This window comes from Castor canadensis, unplaced genomic scaffold (assembly GCF_047511655.1).
Source record: "Castor canadensis unplaced genomic scaffold, mCasCan1.hap1v2 HAP1_SCAFFOLD_119, whole genome shotgun sequence".
Lineage (NCBI taxonomy): Eukaryota > Metazoa > Chordata > Mammalia > Rodentia > Castoridae > Castor > Castor canadensis.
Genome location: NW_027395346.1, coordinates 105,804 through 127,230, shown reverse-complemented (window position 1 = coordinate 127,230; position 21,427 = coordinate 105,804). Strand labels below are relative to the sequence as shown.

The window sequence follows — 21,427 nt, the reverse complement described above, 5'->3', positions numbered from 1 at the left end:
TACTTGGGTTCGAACTCAGGGCCTTACACTTGTCTGCCCTTTTCTATGTTGGGTTTTTTCAAGATAGGGTCTCTGAGCTATTTGCCTGGGCTGGCTTCAAACTGCAATCCTCCTCATCTCTACCTCCTAAGTAGCTAGGATTACAGGTGTGAGCCAGCGGGGCCCAATTTAAGGCAGGTAATCTGATGCATAACCCCTTCTGAGCACTATTGAAATCAGAAGGCTGCCTACTCTAGTGGGCAGAATTTGTATTTGAGTCAAGTGCTTTATTGGATGTATTTTGGCTTAATTCAACATATTTTCTTTAAAAAAAAGGAAATCAGATTGGATTTCCATATCTTTGTAAGAAAGAACCCATTTTATATGAGCAGTAATCAAGAAATAAATCAAAGTCTTACACCTCTGAGGTTGTGTGTGTGTATGTGTGTGTGTGTGTACTGGGATTTGAACCCAGGGTCCCAAGTTTGCTAGTTAGATGCACTACCACTTAAACCACAGGTTCAGTCTGCACTGATGAGCCTTTTTTTTTTTTTTTGGTGGTACTGGGGTTTGAACTCAGGGCTTCATGCTTCCTAGGCAGGTGCTGTATCACTTGAGCCACTCTACAGCCTTGTATTGGTTGAGTTTTTTTCAAGATAGGGTCTCATGAACTACTTTCCCAGGCTAGCTTCGAACCTGAGTAGCTAGGATTACAGGTGTGAACCACTGGGGCCTGGTTCCACACTGAGAAGTCTTTAGGGTGGGCTGAGTGGTGGTTTGAGTTTTTAACTTTATATTAAAAAATTCAGATCAGAAAGAAATTAGGGTAAATTGGGGGATGTCAAAATCACTTAAAAAATTAAGATGTTTAGCATCTGTGTGACTTGGGCCCAAGGGATCCTTCCACTCAGCTTCTCAAGTAACAGACTACAGACAGGTGCTACCATACGTGGTAACTTTTCAGATTTTTAAGAAGCATTTTTGCCTTCCCCAGCATGAGCTTTCGGACAAGCATGCAAATCACTAGAAGAAAAACTGTCAGCTCATAAAGTGCTTTAGCAGCCTGCCATGCTCTCAGATGGTAAATAAAGAAGAAGTCCTTGTCTTTTTCCATTTTCCTGCTGAAACAGTTAACAGTTCTAGGTGAAGGGGACTACAAGCTATTTGGGAGGCAGAGCCATTTTGTATGGACAGATGCCATCCTAAAGATAATGCCGATCAGTTAGAGCTTAAAATTGACACATCATAGGTTCCAACCCTTAATGTACAGTGAAATAAAAATAGTAAAAATGTAGGTGCACCGAACCTTTGCAGAGTTACCATTTTTATGATTTTGACAAGTTCACATTCTGGTTTTACCCTCACACTATTCCAGGCTTAAGTATTTAATATTTAACAATCTGTATTTTATAAATAGTAGATGTGCCTGTCTTCACAATGGAGGGTCAGTAGCAGGTTCGATTGTTGACAAGAGTGCTCATGTGTCAGGTGCCAGTGGCTCACACCTGTAATCCTAGCTACTCAGGAGGCACAGATCAGGAGGATCACAGATCAAAGCCATCTTGGGCAAGTAGTTCACAAGACCCTATCTCAAAAAACCCATCACAAAAACAGGGCGGGTGGAGTGGCTCAAGATCAAGGTCCTGAGTTCAAGATCCAGCACTGGAAAAATAAAGAGTGATCACAGTTGTCTCACCTGCTTAACTTATGTTACTGTTAATTTCCCCTTGTGGCTGAGAGTCCAGGGAGGGGTTTGGGTCATTCTGGAGAAGAAAGAGCTGGAAGGAGTCAATTGGAACTGAGCACCAGGGTGCTTGGGTAACTCTACAAGCATCTCAGAAGTTTTATTCTCACACACATGCACATGCTAAGCTGAGAGGAATCACCTGCCCATCCCCGCCAGGGAGCTGCAAGTCTCCCTCCCACAAATACAGTGCCAAAGCCTACTATGTGCAAAGAAGACCCTGTGGGATGGGATGGTTCTCTGTGAAGGGATTTGGCCGAGGTCATAGGGCTAATTGTTGGCAGAGTGGATGAAATTCAATTCAATCCAATTCAATTCAACTCAACTCAATTCAGTTCACCTCAACTCAGCTCAACTCAACTCAATTCAATTCAACTCAATTCAATAAATGGTTGGACAGCAGTAAGAAACAGAACCCTGGCTGTCTAGAAGTTTAGAGCATATGAGTCCCTGCTGGAAATTCTTACAAATGAACATCTACTCCATTTACAATAAAATCTGAGCTCCTCTCAAGGGCCAGCATTTCCCCATGAGTTCCTTCTTCTCTCTTTGTGGTCACATCAGCTCCTCAACCTAAGGTCATTGCCTCATCAGGGACATAAATGGAAACCTCTGAAATTGGAAGCCAAAATAAACCCTTCCCCTTTGGAGTTGATTTTCTTGGGTATTTTGTCACAGAGACAGAGAGCTGATATCAACCACTGTAACCATTTGTAGGTGCGCAGTTCTGTGGCCCTTGGTGCATTCTCACTGCTGTGCCACTGTCACCACTGTCCATCTCCAGAAGAGGAAGCTAGTTCTGGGACACTCCAACACTGAGGTCCACAGTGGAGCCGGGGACAAGTTGGCCTAGAGTTAGTGTTACCAGATCTCCCTCTTTTCGAGGGACAGTTCAGATTGTGCCTATTGTTCTGGAATAATTAATAATGGCTCTTTTCACTCTGAAAAGCATTCTAGTTTGGAACTATATGGTTTGGATAATATGGTCAGGCTGGTTCCTATGCCTGATATGCTCTTCCCCCATATAGTCCTGTAATGCTAGGTAAAACAGCATCAAGGCCTCCTCCATCTTGTTCTCCTGCTTTGTTGACTTGGAGTGTATCTCACCAGGGAACCCAACCTATGCCTTTGTTCTGTCTTCTTCACTAGAATGTGAGCACCCCTCATGACAGGACCTGCCTCTGTCCTTCATCTCTACAGGCCCAGAGCCAAAGTCAGTGCTTGGGCTGGTGTAGAAATGTACACGTCTGTGGGTTGATGAGTGAATACAGAGGGAGGCAGCTGAACTGAAGGCTGGCACAGTGCTGAGGGATGCTGGGCCCAACCCAGCCTTCAAGGCCCACCTTGGCCATCTCTCTCTGTTTTCCTCGGAATTTGGTATAGGTATTTCTTGGATTACTCAGGGTGTCAATGTGTGGTACCCTTGGTTTCTCTGCTTTGGAGGGCAGCTGGGGATTCCTTCTCTGAGCCTCATCACCAGCACATCCTTAGAGGATGTTGTGAAGGAAGGAGGACAGCTGAGGGAGCAGAGATGGGCATTAAGAACTTGGATAGCATTTCTCCTTCTCAATCATGAGCTCCCTTGGGTGGCTGCAGTCTTGGGCCACCCAGTGTTATTTATTAGTCTGATATCTACTCTTTACCAAGAGTTAATGTGTATAAGGGCTGCATTTTTCCCTTGCTTTCAGAACCCAGAACAAAAGCAGACTAGTTCTATGAGTTTGGCATAGCTGCTTAAATAAGCTTTGTGAACAGAAACAAGTAACATAGAAAAAAATATAAGCAAATAAGATGTATGTATGTGTTTAAGTCTCCATGTTAAGTCACCAGAACTTGCTTTCATATTTCCTACGACCTCAGTCAAGTATACTGCAACTTAAAATGAAAATGAGTTGCCAGGCATGGTGGTTCATGTCTGTAATCCCAGCTATTTGAGAAGCAGAGGTAAGAGGATCAAGATCCAAGGCTAACTTGAGCAAAAGAAATCAAGATCTTATCTGAAAAGTAATCTAAGAGCGAAAAGGGCTGGTGGAGTGGCTCAAGTGGTAGGGTGCCTGCCTAGCAAGCACAGGGCCCTGAGTTCAAACCCCAGTACCCCAAAGAGAAAAAAAGAAAAGAAAATGAATGGAGAGACACAAAGAGAGGTGCAACCGTTGTAGAGGATAAAGAGAAAATGGCAATGGGGATTATATACTTATTTTTTTGTCTGTTTTTTTTTTTGAGACAGGGTCTTGCTGTGTTGCCCAGGCTGGCCTCAAACTCATGATCCTCCTTCCTTAGCCTCTCAAGTAGCAGGGATTACAGGCACGTGCCACTTCACCTTGCTCACAAACAATTTTAGATGGGGAAAACAAAGCTCCCAGAAGCTGTGTGAGTTGCCCATTTGCCCCCATCTGACATCGGCAGAGGAATCCAGGCCCAGGTAGTTGTCTAGTGTCTTTCCTTGAATGCTCCCTAATGACAAAGTCAAGTTGGAAACCGCAGCGAAGGAAGTTGAGGAGTTTCTGCTGATTCCATGGTACCAACTGCCAAAAAGGAGTTTAGAGACAAGCTCCCTTGCCTCCTCTCTCCGATTTCCTTTCCCCTGTTGTGCAATTTACTGCTGACTGGGATGGTCTGGAGAATTAGGCTCAGCTGTGGAGTAATCCTGCTGTCATGAACATGGCATGAGGATCCCAGCTCTTGTTCGCTAGCCCTCTGTAGCATTTAATTGTGTTTCTGTGGAGGCCTGGTTGCGGGGAGCCAAGTGCAGGGTCCTGGGGGCAAGTGGAAGGAGGCGCTGCTTCTTGAGGCTGTGCACGTGCAGGGTGAGTGCCTCTGCTGTACCTTGGCTTCCTGGCTTTTGCCCCTGAAGTCCTGGCTCTAGTCTTGGTGCCCACAAAGCTAGCCACTGGAGAGGGAGAATGTGGTAGATAGAGGCTCTGGGGTGTCACTGGTGGGGCAGAGTCTCATTGCTCTTATTTTATTATTTTTGGCATTACCGGGGTTTGAACTCAGCACCTCATGCTTGCTAGGCAGACACTGTACCACTTGAGCCACTCCATCAGCCCTTTTTTGTGTTGGATATTTTCAAGAAAGGATCTCAAGAACTATTTGCCCAGGCTGGCTTTGAACCACAATCCCCTGATCTCTGCCTCATGAGTAGCTAGGATTATAGGTGTGAGCCAACAGCACCCGGCTGAGTCATTGCTCTTTAGACCTGAGGCCCTCTTCTCTGCCCTGTGCCATCTGGGGTTTATCCCCAGATGAGAGATCTCTGAGGCAGGCATTGTCATCCCCTGTCCAGGGCCTGTCACTGCAGCTCCAGAGAAAGTGGGTAGAACTTGAGGGAACTCTCTCTCCCTGCCCTTGACATGGACTCCACACTCACCCGGGCAAGCACTTTCCCCTTCCCATGCAGGTCTCCAGCTCTGGACCGTGGAAAGCCAAAAGGGACCCGTCTCCTTGGGCCTGTGAGACAACCTGAAATGCTTGGTCAGGACTGACTCAGCGCTCACTGCTCATAGGAAATTCCTGGCCGTTGCTGCTTCCCTTCAATTTGTAGGAACATTCCAAGGAGTGGCAAGATGGCCACATTAGATGGATAGACCTCCAGCCCATGGGACTGGAGGAAGGCACTTTGCATTTGGTGATCGTGGTAGCATCTTATTAAGCATACAGCTGGATCATGGTAATGACTCAAAAACTTTTATTACAATAAGAAAGAGGGTTGGGTTTTTATGCATCTCAAGCTGTCAGGTGGGCTGGCTTTGAGAAGGGTTTCCTCCACATCCTATTTAGAAAGAAGCATCATGGGTACTTTAAAAGATGTCACGCCAAAAGAACAGTTGGTTTTTATCTCAGACACACAAACATTGAAAGAGCCAGCTTCGTATTTGACTAGGGTTTAAAAAACCAAAAACACTTGGCGTCTTTGCCAAGGTTTTCCTCTACAGAGCAACTTTGTATGAGAGGAAATGAGCTTCAGTATTGCCATGGAGCCATCAGAGGCTGTGTAAGTCAGCTGGTTTGGGATGCTGGCCAGAGCAAGTGCACGTTTGATGCCGGCCATGGCACACTCCCTGCTTGTGCATGTGCATGTGAAATAAACAAGACCAATTTTGTCACCTCTACCTCTATTATCAAGAGTGAAAATTAGAACTACACAGTGCGGAGATCTAGTTTATGAAGGAGTCACTGAGGTGAGGCGAGGTGCCTCACGCCTGTATTCCTGGCTACACCAAATCTATGAGAGGGTGTGGTGGTGTGCACAACTGTGTCATCCCCACTATGGAGGAGGCTGAGATCGGGAGGGTTGTGGCTCCAGTTCTTGAGATCCGATCTCAACAGAAAGAAGCTGGTTGTGATGGCGTGCACCTGTCATCCTGGCTATGTGGAAAGTATAAATAGAAGGAATGAGGTCCTGGCCAGCCCCAGGTGTAAAGCCAAAGACTATCTCTAAAATAACCAATGCAAAAAAGGGCCAGCGAGTGGCCCAAGTGGTAGAGCTCCTCTCTAGCAAGTGTGGGGTCCTGAGTTCAAACCCTAGAACCAAAAAAAAAAAAGCCCATGATAAAGACAGCATATTTATAACTTCTAAGTATATTTCCTTTAAGTAGTGCATTTTCTGGAGCATTCTACACAAGTTATTTTTCACTAGGCTGTTTATGTTAATCACCTTCAGGATTCCCCTGCATGAAGAATTTTCAAAGGACTTTGAAAGTCTTTGTTGGAACTGACAGGTTTCTTGTCTTTTTCACCTTCACAGGTTTTGATCCAGTGTGCAACATGGCCAATTTTTTAAATTAAGGAAGCTCTAGACAAGGTGTCGAGAAGCTCCCTTCCCATCCCACCATGCAGCTGTCTAGTGTTCATCTCTCAGTGGTAAAGATTGGAAGGGAACCTGAGAACCAGGTCCGGTGACTCTCAGCTCTAATGAAGCATATGGCAGTGCCATCTGCAGAGCGGGGACCACTGACGGCCCCCTGTCCAGGTGTTTTTCCTTCTTTAGGGCTCAAGCAAGACCCCAGAATCTGCATGTCTAACAAGGCCCTCTGGTAGGTGCCTGGAGGTTCAGATATAAGACTTGGCCCAGAGTGCTGGAATCTCTATTTTTATCAAGGGCTGTAGGTCACTTTAATGATTGAGCAAATTTAGGAGATCCTGCACAAACTATATTGTTTCTTTACTATAAGATCCCCCCCAAAAGAGTTCTCCCAATCACTAAATTCCTAGAGTCTCCCCAAGAAAGACAGAAATCAAGCCAGCATATGTGATCTCATTTGTAAGAAGGGGCAAAAGCTTTGATTCTGAAACATAAAACAAACACCTAATTAAAACCTCTTTCCATTCAGCCTATAAACAGAACCATGTGCCTGCCTGCCGTCCTTGAAAACAAAGCCAGGCATGGTGGCTTGTGACTGCAATCCCAGCACTTGGGATGCTGAGACAGGATGGAAATGTCCAGGCCAGTTTGAGCTACACAGTGAGACTCTGTCTCATCAGCAACACAAAAGGAAAACCCTTGCTTTGCCTCTGTCCTCCACACCTTTCTCATCCCATCACTTTTGTGGTTTCTACACCAGGGCTTCACTTCCTTCCTTCCCAGTGGTTCCTCGGCCCCCTGAGGTTCAGCTCCTGCCCTTTTATTTCCACAGAACCATTTACCAAAATCCCCAGTACCTCCCAGATTGCATTCACATCTGTTCTCTAACTTGATGTCTTAAAAATTGTGCTAAAATATACATAACGGAAAATTTACCTTTTTGATCACTTTTATGTGTACTGGTTTGGTGCCATTGATTACACTGAAGTTCAAATGTCACTGCCTTCTATCCCCAAAGCCTCTTCCTCTTCCCAAATTGAAACTCTTCTCCCTGCCCCCTAAGCCCTTAGTACCCACCACTCTTTCTTTCTTGTGACTCCTTCAAGTACCTCATGTCAGTGGGATCATACACTCACTAGTTGTCCTTTGTGACTGGCTCCTGTCACAACTTTCACCCCTGCTGGGACACGTCAGAATTTCGTTCCTTCCCACGTGGAATGTAATACATGTGTGTGTAGACCACATTATCTCTATCCCTTTGTCCATTCATGGGCACTGTTTGATTCCACCTTTTGGTGACTGTGAACGAGACCCTGTTTTCAATGCCTTGGGGTGATACCCAGAAGTGGAATTGAGGGTTCATGTGGCTTCTCTGTTAAATTGTCAAAAGAATGGTCCAGACTGTCATCTGCTGTCCACAGCAGCACTGTTGTCCTTTCTCACCAGCAATGCTCAGATCCTCTGTATCCTTTCCAGCACTCATTGTTTAGTTGTACTTCTTTTCTTTTTTTTTTTTTTTTGGTGGTTACTGGGGTTTGAACTCAGAGCCTTACACTTGCAAGACAGGCGCTCTACCGCTTGAGCTACTCCACCAGCCCTGCAGTTACTTTCTTTTTGATAATAGTCATCCTTGTGGGTATGAAGTGGCTGTAAGTTAAATTTTCTGAGGTGATAATTCTATGAACACTCCTTCTCTAAACTCTTCTTTCCAGCCGGGCGCTGTAATCCTAGCTACTCAAGGAGTGTCGTGCTTTGAAGCCAGCCTGGACAAATAGTTTGAGAGACCCTATCTTGAAAATATCTAACACAAAAAGGGATGGTGGAGTGGCTCAAGGTGATGACCCTTAGTTCAAACCCCAGTAGTGAAAAGAAAAGAAAAGAAAAACCACGCTCTTCTTTCAGCCACACACAGTGATGCATACCTGTAATGCCTGCTACTTGAGAGACAGAGGTAGGAAGACCACAGTCCACTGGCCTGGGCAAAAATGTCTATGTTTTTCAGACTCTATTTGCAAAACAAACTAAAAAGGACTGAAAAAAGGGGTGTACGTATCTCAAGTGGTGGAGGGCTTGCTTGAGTTTAACCCCCAGTACTCTGACCCCTCCTACCTCCCAGAATTGCTTTCCTCGACCTTCCCCAGCTTTTCTTTTCTACTTTGATTTTGTTTGTCTTTTCTTTTCAGTCTCTAGCCACCTCATCAGCATTTGCAGTACCCAGAGCTGTATCTGAGCTGTGGCTCCGGGGCCACTCTGCTGCAGACTGCAGACACCATCTACTGAAGCTTCATCGAGAGGTGACTTCACCTTCCACCCGAATCGGTGGGGATTCTCAAGTCTGGATCCCCTACCCAGACCCTTTTCCTGAGCTCTGTTCCAACCAGCCACTATACACAGAAGTTAAGAATACCTGACAAAGCCTGACACAGAGAAGCACTCCTGTCTCTTGCCATGTGATGTCCTGCGCCCCCGTGGGTCTGCCAGCAAGAGGGCCAGCATGACCTACAAACCCTCAACCTTGTACCTCCAAAACCATGAGCCAAAATAGCCCTCTTTTCCTTATCATGCATTCTGCCTAAGGTGTTTCATTATAGTAACGAAAAGCTGACCAATATGGTGTCTTAAAATGTACAAATAGGACCTGGGGATGTAGCTCAAGGGAAGATCACTCGGGTAGCATGTGGAAGGCCTCGCGTCCCATCCCCACACCACACAAACATACAAAAAAATCCCTATGAAGCCGGGTGCTGGTGGCCAATGCCTGTAATCCTAGCTACTCAGGAGGCAGAGATCAGGAGGATCGAGGTTCAAGGCCAGCCCAGGCAAGTAGTTTGCGAGACCCTATCTTGAAAATATGCATCACAAAAAAGGACGGGTGGAGTGGCTCAAGGTGCAGACTGCAAAAAAACCAACCCTATGAATAACTTCAACATAAATTACATATCGCCTAATATATAACATAGATTATTAAAAAAAGAGCTAATATTGTGTCAGGTATGGGGGGATGAGTGATTTATAAGTGTTTTGTCATTGATCCTTTTTTCTCTTTCTTTGAGACAGGGTCTAGATATGTAGCTCAAGCTGGTCTTGAACTTGTGATCCTCCTACCTCATCCTCCAGATGTTGGAATTACAGGAATGCACCACCATGCCCAGCTGTGACCTACCCATCATTCAACACTCTCACCAATCCTATCAGGTAGCTTCTATGTTTAGTCCCATATTGCTGTTGAGGAAACTGAGCGTTTTGGGAAGTACCTTGCTCAAGGTCACACAGTTCTGAACCAGCCTCACCAAATCTACTGTGCAGCTAAGTCTGTGCCAGGCCCCTTGGTACCCTTGGCTCCTCACCCCGAGCTTCTTACTGAGTTGTAATCTCGTTTACTTCTCTATCACTGGAATATACTGCATGAGGCTGGGGAAACTTTATTTTTAATTTTTATTTCCTTCTGTATCAGGTCTTAGCATAGTGCTTACTGTTAGCACCTGCATCCAATTTGTGTAGGTGAATGAGCCAGTAGACAGCACACCGTTATTCATCCATGATCACGCAGTACCGAAGTTTACGATATGTGTGTGCATCACAGAAATTATACAAATTAATATGAGTCTTTTGTCTTCGAGCTCAGTTCTCATGATTAAGTGTCATTTGTCAGGAGACTCTCAGAGGATGTGTGACCTGATGCTCCCCTCTCCCCTCTAGGTAGGTAGAAATGGTAGGGAAGCAATTCTTGTTTTTCTTTTTCTTCTTCTTCTTTTTTCTTTCTTCTTCTTTTCTTCTTCTCCTCCTCCCCCTTCCCCTCCCCCTTCTCCTTCTTCTTTCTCCTCCTTCTTTCTACTACTTTTTTTTCCTCAATACTGGGGTACTCAGAGCTTCACACTTGCTAGGCAGGTACTCTAACACTTGAGCCACTCTGCCAACCCGTTTTTGTGTTGGGTTTTTTGATAGGGTCTCCAGAACGATTTGCCCAGGCTGGCTTCAAACCACGATCCTCCTGATCTCTGCTTCCTGAGTAGCTAGGACCACAACCTGCCAACACCTTGATCTTGGACTTCCAGCCTTCAGGACTGTGAGAAAATGAATGTCTGTTTAAATCTCTAGCCTGTGGTATTTTGTATGGCAGCCAGAGTGAACTGATATAGTCTCCATCCATGCATCCATGAATCCCCTGCCCCCTCAGCATCCTGCTTCCTTTGGATGGAGCTGGACTAGGCATCCATCCATCCACCCATCCATCCATCCGTCCACCCACCATCCATCCATCCACCCATCCATCCATCCGTCCACCCACCATCCATCCATCCGTCCACCCATCCATCCATCCACCCATCTGTCCACCCATCCATCCATCGTCCACCCATCCTTCCATCCACCCGTCCATCCATCCACCTGTCCACCGGGGCCTGGCGGGAGGCACGCACCCTTCCCCCGCGGCAGGCAGCGACGCCCAGACTCTGGGCCGGACGATGCACTCCAGAGCGTGGCTCCCCAGCGCATCTCAGAGCCAAGGCCTCCCGGGACCGCTCCCCGCCACTTGGCAGGCTACAGGACTGCGGAGATTCCAGCGCGTCCTCCCCTGCCACCGTGACCCTACGCGCTGGCAGCGGCTTCCCTGGGAACTTCCTTCAGCCCCAGGATCACGCCGGTGAGGTGGGGGGGCGGAGGGCGGCCGCGTCCTTAGGGTGACTCGAGGGGTGGCGGAGCGCGACGCCCCCCACCCCCGGGGGCGGGCTGGGCTGGGGAAGCGGAGGGCGCGCGGGGCGGGGCGGGTGCGCGGCGGTGGTGGCAGCAGTAGGAGGCGTGCACTCGGGGTCCAGGTCGCGAGGAGGAGGATGTGGTGCGCAAAGGGGAAGTGGCTGCCGAAAATAGCCCGGAGGTATGAGCAGGAGGGCGAGGGCCGGGAGGGGCGGCGCGGCAGATGGCGGGACTTGGCCCAGCTGGACATCCTGGGCATTGGCTTGTATCTGATTAGATACAAGCACGTGAGATGATTTGATCCTTTAAACTGGGCTTAAAAAGACTCATCTGCTCCTATTTATGAAAAAGAGAGAAAGAAATCATTCTCCCAAAAGTATTTGATAAACTTGAGTTTATTGGACTCATGACAGCTGATTTGTTATTATGCAAAATTCAAAATGAGTTGATTCTGGTTGCTATTGTGCTCTACCAAATAGTTTGTTTATAGTTCATTTAAATGTCATGTTATATTACATTTCAAACAATTTCCTGTCAGCTATACTTTACAAGGTGTCATTTAAGTCTCTGACTTGTGTCTTAAAATGTCGAAGCAACAATTAAACTATCCCATTATGCTTTCATGAGTGGAAAATAGTGTTTTATAAATTTTGAGAATTGCATTACTCACTTGTAAACATCAACATCAACCAAGATGCAAATTGTATATTTTACTTTGTTGAATTACAAAAAGGATATTAAGTTACATTGATAGGCATAACCTAGCTTGTCTCTGCTTGTTTTTCCAAGAACACAGATGAACTCATTTAAATGTAGCAGTACCAAGGAATCATCAGCCAGAGAGAAAACCATGGCAGAGAAAGTTTTCCCTCACAGATAAATGAATCACTGTGTCTTTTAAATAGATTTTTCTCTGATGTTGAATGAGACATTATTTTCTTTGCATCAATAGAGTAGAAGTAGTTATATTTTTGTTTTTGTTTTATACTTGCGTTTCTATTAAGTCAAACTTCTTTTCTTACTGTCATGGTCTGATACTGTGCCGAGTAAAAAGCAAATTTAGTTTGTTATAATGTATTTAATTTTACAAGAGTCAGAAGAGAGTATGCTTTTTTTATTTATTACTACTGGAAGCATTACAAATATTGTGCTAAGTGTTTTGCACGTACTATTTTATTTATCAGCGAATAACCTGAAATAGGTACTATTAATTTATTTATAGTCTACAGTATTCATTTAATAGTCACAACTAAAACTTATTAGTCTGATGTTCCACAATGAGAACGTAAAGAAGCTGGCTCTAGCATGTGTTCTAACTTTCATATGCTAATCGATTAGGATACATTCTTTCACTCAAGGGGAAAAATGGGCACACGCATACACACACAAATAGAAAGATAAGCTCTGCTTTATTTTATCCATGGATTTTTAAAGTATTTATTTTCATTATTTCTATACTGGGAGTGCATTGTGATATTTGCCAAATTTCTTACAATAAATTGTAGTTGAATTCACCCCCTCCATCACTCTCCTTTATCCTCCTCCCTCCATTCATAAAAGAAAATACATAGTAGAGAAGAAATTCATTCAGCTGATGATAGAAGTAACAAGATAGAAGTTGAAACCATAAATGTAAAATCTGTATGAATTTTAATTTTAGCTGTTGTTTATTTTCTGGAACCTCAAGTACCTATGATAAAATATGAGCACACATTACTTTGCTAAACTGCATCATATACAATTTATTTGTATGCCACTTAAAACTTTATTTCTCCTATTTTTCCCTCCCCCTCTTAATAAAAATAATTTACAAAACTGAAAGTACAGCCTCTAAAGTATGGGGGCTTAGAGACCCTCATACTGATAAGTGACATTTCCATAAAATGAGAGCTACCTATGTAGTGAACATATGAAATTCAAAATGAATTGATTCTGGTTGCTATTGTGCTCCACCAAAATCATAGCTACTGTTTAAAGGTAGTTTAAATGTCATTTTACATGACGTTGCAAATAACAAATCAGCTGTCAGGAGTCCAATAAATTCCTTAATTTTGTCAAATACTTTCTGGAGAATGTCTTCTTTCTTGTTCATAAATAAGAGCAGATGAGTCTTTTTAAGCCCTGTTTCAAAGGATCAAATCATCTAGTGTCCTTGTTTTTAATCAGATGTCTTAAGCAATAAGAAGAGACAGAGATCTTTATCTTAATATGAAGGCTCATATCAAGGCATGAGCTCATCAGGCTTATATCATTATCAAAATTAAACCCCTTTGTACTATTAAATGTATGCTAACAAAAAAGGATCTTCCTAGAAAAAAACATTCTAATGTATATTTTCCACTTATGTTTATGAAAGGGGTTATTTTCAGATGTAATTATATGCCTGAATGCAATTGGATGTAATAATCAACAGAGAATAACTTTGCCTGGACCTACAGCCAGTGTCCCCCCACTACAGAGTTCATTCATTAGCTGTAAGAAGAGACATTTGCCAGTATTTTAAAATAATATTCTACTTTCTGTCTCGGCTATGAAAATTAGTTGGAGTGATTTCAATGTTTATTCAGTTAGTACTTATTGATCCACATTATTTTTCTTTTTGTAAATTGTTTGAGTGTAATGTTCAATTGAGAAAACCCTATAGAAATCGGTGAAACCAGACTTGGGAGGCATCTTTATGGAGAGTGCATTTTCATCTTTGGCTCTCAATTTTGCATGGGCTGTAGACGACCTTGATCCAGTTCTCCCAGTTTATCCTGCTTTGTCTGGGTTTTATCAGCAATTTTGTAACATTAGGGAAACAAGGTTAATTATTCGTGAGTTGCAAATTAACAGTCAAGATTTTTAACTACATTATTTATCCACATTACATTCATCGTCTTCTCAGACTTGATTGCTGATTGATCTGTCATCTATCCATCTCTATCTACCTATCTATCTCTATCATCTATCTTGGCAACTATAATTTAAAAGGTGTCATTTAAACATCTGCCTGTGTCTTAAAATGTCTTTTGTATATTTGCCCTTGGTTTTCTGGAAGGGGATATTTTAATATGTAATTATATACCTGAATGCAATTTGATATAATAATCAACAGAGAATTCCTTTGCCAGGACCTATAACCAGTGTACCCCCACTACAGACTTCATTCATTAAATGTAAGAGGAGACATTTAACAGTATTTTAAAATAAATAGTATTCCATTTTCCATCTTGGCTACGGAAAATGAAAATTTAGCTGGAGTAATTCCAATGTTTATTCAGTGATTACATATTTATCTGCATTATTTTCCTGTTTTTAAATTGTTTAATTAAGTTTAACAATGTACTCTTCATCTTTGCTGAATTCATTAATTGTGGATTCCTTGAGTTTTTATAGAAAGAATCATGCCATATGCTGACAGAAGGGTTTATTTTCTTCATTTCTAAGTTGACTGACTTTTTAAAGAGTTTTCTTACCAATTACTCTGGTTAGAACTTTAAGTACAACATTGTGTAGTCTTGGTGATAGTGAGCATCCTTGTTTTGTTCTGATCACGGGAAAAGTTTCAGTATTTTACTGTAGAGTATTCTTAGCTGTGAGTAATCATGTTGGGGAAGTTTTCTTCCATTCCTCATTTTAAACTCTTTTTATAAAGCAAAGGTGTTGAATTTTTTCAAATGCATTTATCAATGTTTTCAAATGTGGTATATCAGCTTGGGTGATAATCCATTTTTTCCCTTCCTTTTCTATTAGTGTGTTACAATATATTGATTTTCTTTAGTTAAACCACCTCACATTCCTGGGATAAATCCCACTTGTTCATGCTGTAAGTACTTTTAATATATTGAACAATTTGATTTGCTAAAATTCAGTTAGTATTTTTATATCTGTATTAATAAGGAATATTGGTTAATTTTTTGTGCTGCTTTTTGCTTTGGTATCAGAATAAACTCTCACCTCATAAAATGAACTAATAAGCAATTTCATATTGTAGAGTTTTTGGAAGAATTTGTGAAAGATTGGTGTTAATACTTTTTAAAATGTTTAACTCAGAAGCAAAGTGACCTAGTCCTAAAGTTTTCTTTTTTGGGAGGTTTCTGATTACTGATGAATTTTTGTTGCTATGTACTTGTTATAGGTCTGTACAGACTATCTTTTTTTTATTTTGGTGAGATTGGGGCTTGAACTCAGGGCTTCAACTCAGGGCTTCATGCTTCTAAAGCAGGTAGTCTACCACTTGAGACAGACCTCCAGTCCATTTTGCTCTGGTTATTTGCCCAAGTTTGCATTGAATCATAGTTCTCCTGATCTCAGTCTTCCTAGTAATTACAAGTACAAGCATGAGCCACCTGTGCCTGTCTATATTTTCTTATCCTAAAATTGTTTAAGTTTGTGAGATTCTAGAAATTTGTCCATTTCATATTGGCTATCCAGCCATTGGCATGCAGTTTTCATAGTTTCCCTCATAATCTTTGGTTCTGTAAAGTTGTATTCATTTCCCCAATTTTGTTTCTAATCTTATGTCCAACCACTTTTTCTTCTTAGGTAGTTGAGATAAAGATTTGTTAATTTTGTTGATCATTCTAAGCAACCAATATACTCTATTGAATGTGTATCCCGCCATTGATTTATTACTACTTTAATCTTTATTATTTCCTTCTTTCTTTTAGCTGTCATCTCGTTTGTTTTCAATTTTTTTGTTTTCTTAAGATATAAATTTAAGGTTTTGAATTGACATCTTTTCCCATTAAATTGGAGGTTTTTCCATCCATAAATTTCCTTTTGATTAATACTTGTAGTAAATTCTATAAACTTTGGTATTTTTTATTTTATTTGTTCCAAAACTATTTCTTCTTTTTCCCTTTGTTACTTTTCTCACCCATTAATTTATTGAAAGCATGTAATTTAAATTCCACATTTAGCCAAGTTTTCTTCTTTTATTGTATTATTTATTTGTATCTGTATTTCATACCATTAAAAAAATACTATGTACTATTTCAATATTTTAAAATTAACTGAGAGTAGCACTCAGGAGGCAGAGACAGAGGAAAATCAAAAGTTTCAGCCAGTCTTGGGCTACATAGTGAGTCCTAGGTCCAGGTCATATACTGAGAAAAAAGGATTACTGAGACTATTTGGGGGAACTAATGATTGGTGTATTCTGGAGAATTTTAGCCTATACATGAAAAACTTGTGCATTCTTCTATTATATGGTGAACAGTTTTGAATTTATCAGTGTTTTAACTACTTGTTTACATGATCATACAGTATTATTGACCTTCTATTCATTCTTGGAAGTAGAATATTACAGTTTCTAATATACACTTGGCCATTTCTCCCTTCAATTTTGTCCATATTAGACACATATACTTCTTTTGTTCATTTGTGTTGCTCTCACAAATTACCATGGACTGGGTAATTTATAAATAATAGCAACTTATTTATCAGAGGGTCTGGAGTCCAAAATTACAGTATCAGCAGAGTGAGAGACTGGGGCTGCTTTCTGCTTCTAAGATGGTACCTTGTTACTACAACTTCTGAGGGTGAGGAATAGTGCGTCCTTCAATGGTAGAAGTTTTAGAAGAACAAGAAAATCCTGCTTTAGCCTCAAAAGCCTTGCTAAGAAAGCAACTCCCGATCATGAGGGGCAGAGCACTCATGACTTTACTCTTATCAGAGGCCACACTTCTTAACACTGTTTGCACTGAGGATTTATTTTCAATAAGAATTTAGAGGGGACACCATTGTTCAAACTTTAGCATATAATTGTGGCTTTAGTGTTTGTTGCTTCCATGATGACTGTTGTCATATCTCATTTATTGTACTTTTTTGCCTTTTGTAACTTTTTTTACTTAAAGTTTATTTTGTTTTACATTAGTATAGCCAACTCTGCTCTCCTTTAGTTATTATTTGCATGGAATATATTTTTACCTTCATTCATCCTCTATATATTTGTGCCTTTGGATGTTAAATAATGTATTATTTCCACTCAAATGTATTACCATTTTTAGCCATTTTATTAATTAGAGCCTAATCCATTCACATTTAAAGTTGCTTACGACTAAGATTTTTTTTCATTTTTACATTTTTATATTTCTTTTACCTTCTTTAATTCCTTGAGTTCACCTAGTGTTGCCTTCTTTGATGTTTCTTTTTTGCATGTATACTTTTGTTGATTCTTTTTTATTTCCTTTTTGTATTTTGTGTATAAATCAGACATTGTAATTAATATATTAAAATGACAGCTACCCTCTTATGATGTTTTTGGCACACAGAACCTCTGGGTTCGTTGTATGACTTTTCACATAAATTTATAATTACTTATTTATATGTTTGTCTTTTAAATCAAATAGAAAATAGAGTTATAAAATAAATATAAAATAATACCACACTTTATATTTGCTTACATAGTTATCTTTAATGCAGTTCTTTGTTTTATCACATGGTTTCAATTGATTGTCTAGTGTCCCCTGACTTCATTCTGGAGAACTCCATTTAACATTGTTTTGAAGGGCAGGTCCAAGGGTAATTTTGCTGGATATAATGGTTTTGGCTAACAGCATTATTTCAATATTTTTAAAATGCTGTTTCATTTCCTTCTCACTTCCATAATTATTGATGTGAAATCTGTTAAAGTTATGATGGATTCCTTTTTTATGTTAAGTAGCTTCTGTCTTTCTACTTCTAAGATCATTTATTTGTCCTTAGTTTATGATAATATGATTAAAATGTGTCTCAGAATATATCTCTGTTTCTCCATATTGAAGTTTACTGAGCTTCATGAATATATGAACCTATGTTTGTTTATCAACTTGAGAAACATTTAGCTTATCATTTCTCCAAATACTCATTCTTCCTTTTGCACCCTTTCCTGTGTTTTTTATTCTTGTATGAATACCATTACAGTTAGACTGACTTATTTGAAGATTTATTCCAAGTGGTTTTTAATAAGAGTATTAAAAAAAACCCTCCCATGTGTGCCTTATGCAGCTCACATGATGTGAAGAAGCTGTGTCAGTCCCGCCTTAATGTCAGTGGTGTGAGTGTTCATGGTGCTTTCTCATGGTGTCATTGGAACTTTTCACCCACAGACAGCGAGGGCCAACTCTGTCCTTATGTTTGTATGCTTCATGCTCCACATGTACCTTCGGTTCATTGCATGTTCTTTTGTTCTTTTTACTCTCTTCTCCTTCCGTTCCTGGTAATTTCTGGAGGAGGAGGATGTGGCGCGCGAAGGGGAAGTGGCTGCCAAAAACAGCCCAGAGGTAAGAGCCAGAGCACGAGGGCTGGGAGGGGCGGCGCGGCAGATGGCGGGACTTGGCCCCGCTGTTAATCCCGGGCATCGGAGGCGCCATTAGGGGCGCGGCTGGCGGGCGCCCTGGCCGGGGAGAGGGCCGGTGAGGTGGGGGTGCGGAGCACGGCCGCCTCCTGAGGTGACTCGCGGGGTGGCGGAGCGCGGAGCCCCCCATCCCCGGGGGCGGGCTGGGCTGGGGGAGGGGGGGGCGGGTGCGCGGGGGCTGGCTGGGGAAGCGGGGGGCGCGCGGGCAGCAGAGCCCCGGGTGTGGGGCAGGGGGGAGGAGAGGGAGGCTAGATGGATAGAATGCTGGAGGAGGGAGTAGAGGAGCACAGCTTCCACCTGCTGGAGCAGTGGGTGGGTGACCCTGGAGTGCTGAGCACAGATGGACACGCGGTGGCCCAGATCCGGTGATGCTGCAGCTGATCCTGCTCCCCGTGGGCCTACCAGGGATGATACACACGACACACACACACACACAAAACACACCAATACAGACACATACAACACAAACATACACATCACACACAGTACACATACGCACACAACTAGGCATACACAGAGACACATACATGACACACATGCACAGAACAAAGATACACAACACATATACACACACATAGCACACACACACATACATACACAAGATACACAACACACACATTCACGCATCGAAACACAGCATACAACACACATACACGACACACACAGACGCACATGCACACACACCTCCTACACCCACAACACATACCACACTAACACGTATACAAAACACACACACAAAACACATACATAAACAACAATACACATAAACAAAGACACATACATACAACACACACAGACACACACCTAATATCCCCACAAACCTACACACAAAACACATATACACACTGGCTGAACACACTAGACACACCAAACACACACAACACACACACCTGACACCCACACCAAACACATACAACACACACATACAATTGTGCTACTGGTACAGCCTGCATCTGTGCTGTTCTGAGCCCAGGTGCCTCCAGGAGCCTTGCAGTGCATTCAGCAGACCATTTCTGCAAGGCAGAGCTCGCCACAGATTGAGCACCCTGCCTGACCCCACAGGCAAGGATGGCTCTAGGACGCCATAGCCCAGAGACATTGGACCCAAACAGGGCAACTCTGGTGCCTGTGACCCACACGGACTTCTGGAGCAGCCAGTCCTCTCTGGAAACCTCAAGAGGCCTTTGGGAGGATACAGGGAGCCAGTGCCCAGGTTGCAGACACGAACACTGCGACCTCCTCTGGAGGGGGTAAGGGCATCTACAGTGGACCAGACCAGTCACCCTATAGACCTCAAGCATCTTGCTCTGACCCAGGCCTCTGGAGGAGGAAGAGGACCTCACTGCTCAGACCCCAACAGGGTTTGGCTTCCATCAACCCTCAGCAGAAGCCTCAGCAGACAGCCCACATGCAGGGAGGCATCTGGGGAGAGACTTCAAGCCCAGATGTCAGCCCTGGCAGAGTTGTCAGAGAAAATGTGCAGCATGGAGCTTGCATGCCCCATGAGGATTTTCCTGGCCACCCCGGGCTGAGTACCTGAGATAAACTGGGAGAACTATGGCAGCTACTTTCATGGACGTGTACCTGACCTAGCCCTTGGGGACTTTGTGTGCTTGAATTGTCTAAAGATGGGGTGCTGAGGGGCAGGAATGGTGAGGCTTTCTAACAATACTTGAAACCTAATGATAAGCAACATTTCCTCATTATTTTCCAGTGACCGACCTTACTGAAATGGTGCTACAGTTGCTGTGCAAAGAAATTCTGGCATGAAGAAGAATGTAAAAATCTACCTTCTGTGGTTCAAGATCAGGTTGGGTGTGAGTAGGAGGTTGTGGGGATCCTGGGAGAGCTAACTTAGCAAAGGTGTCTTTAACTTTTCCTTGCTCCAAGAAGCACCCTGACTGCTTTGCCACTCAGGCAGAGGGGACATGTGGGGAGAGTTATTCGATTTTTTTTGTGCTTTATTCTTTCCAGAAATCCACAGCCAAAGTACAGGCTCTTGAGCTCCAGGTACTGCTCTTGGATCACCTTGCTCAGAGCTCACTCCATCTCCCTCTCATGGAGTGTACTTTCTGCTTTCACTTTCAGTAAAACTTGGCTGCTGCTTTGCAATCTGTTTGTTCCCATCCAGTTCTTTGTTCAGGATGCCAAACACCTGAGATCTTCTCAACCAGGGTCTTTTGCGACCACCCTCTGAGAACACTATGAATACATCTGGGACACATTCATCTAGAGTGCCTTTCCCCACAATTTCTTCCTTTTTTTTTTTTAACTTTCATTTTTCTCTGTTCTATTTTATCACCTTCACATTTATTTACATATGTGTACATTGTTTGGGCCACCTGCCCCTCCTCCCATGCCCCCCAATACCTCCAGTCTGGGCAGAACCTGTTCCACCATCTTGTTCTCCGATTTTGTTGAAGAGAAAACATAGGAGATAGTAAGAAAGACATAAAGTTTTTGCAAGTTTGAGGTAAAGATGGCTGTACAGAGAGAGTCCTAGTGTTGCTTCCATGCACTTGTGTATTACAACCCACATTGGCTCATCTCTGCCAGACCTCTTCACTTCTTCCTGGTCCCCTTCCCATACTGGCCTCTGCCAGGTTAAGATTACTTTATTTGCTCCTCTACAGAGAGCACATCAACCACATTCAAATTTTAGGTTACCTTCCTTTTTCCTATTCCTCCCACACACATTCTCTCCTTACTGTGTGACCCATGTCCAATAATAGTATTGAATTTATTTTGGGTCTACAATCTGCATTTTAGGGAGAACCTGTGATTTTTGGTCTTCTGAGCCTGGCTAACTTTGCTTAAGATGGTGTTCTCAACATCCATCTGTTACTTGTGAATGACAAAATTTCATTCTTCTTTGTGGCTAAGTAAA

The 21,427-nt window shown here is 42.7% G+C and overlaps 1 protein-coding gene across 7 annotated transcripts in view; it reads left to right on the top strand.

The window, feature by feature from the left end:
* Nucleotides 1-17,821: 17,821 nt before the first annotated feature.
* Nucleotides 17,822-21,427, top strand: part of LOC141420317 (uncharacterized) — a 31,937-nt gene continuing 28,331 nt past the window's right edge. For 2 of the 7 annotated variants that reach the window (XM_074064599.1, XM_074064600.1), the window contains exon 1: nt 18,791-20,357. The gene's annotated coding sequence lies outside the window, so the exon portion shown is untranslated. Of the gene's footprint in view, nt 18,467-18,788; nt 20,358-21,427 lie in introns of those variants that run through there. The other 5 variants (XM_074064598.1, XM_074064595.1, XM_074064601.1 and 2 more) reach the window with 5 other exon arrangements.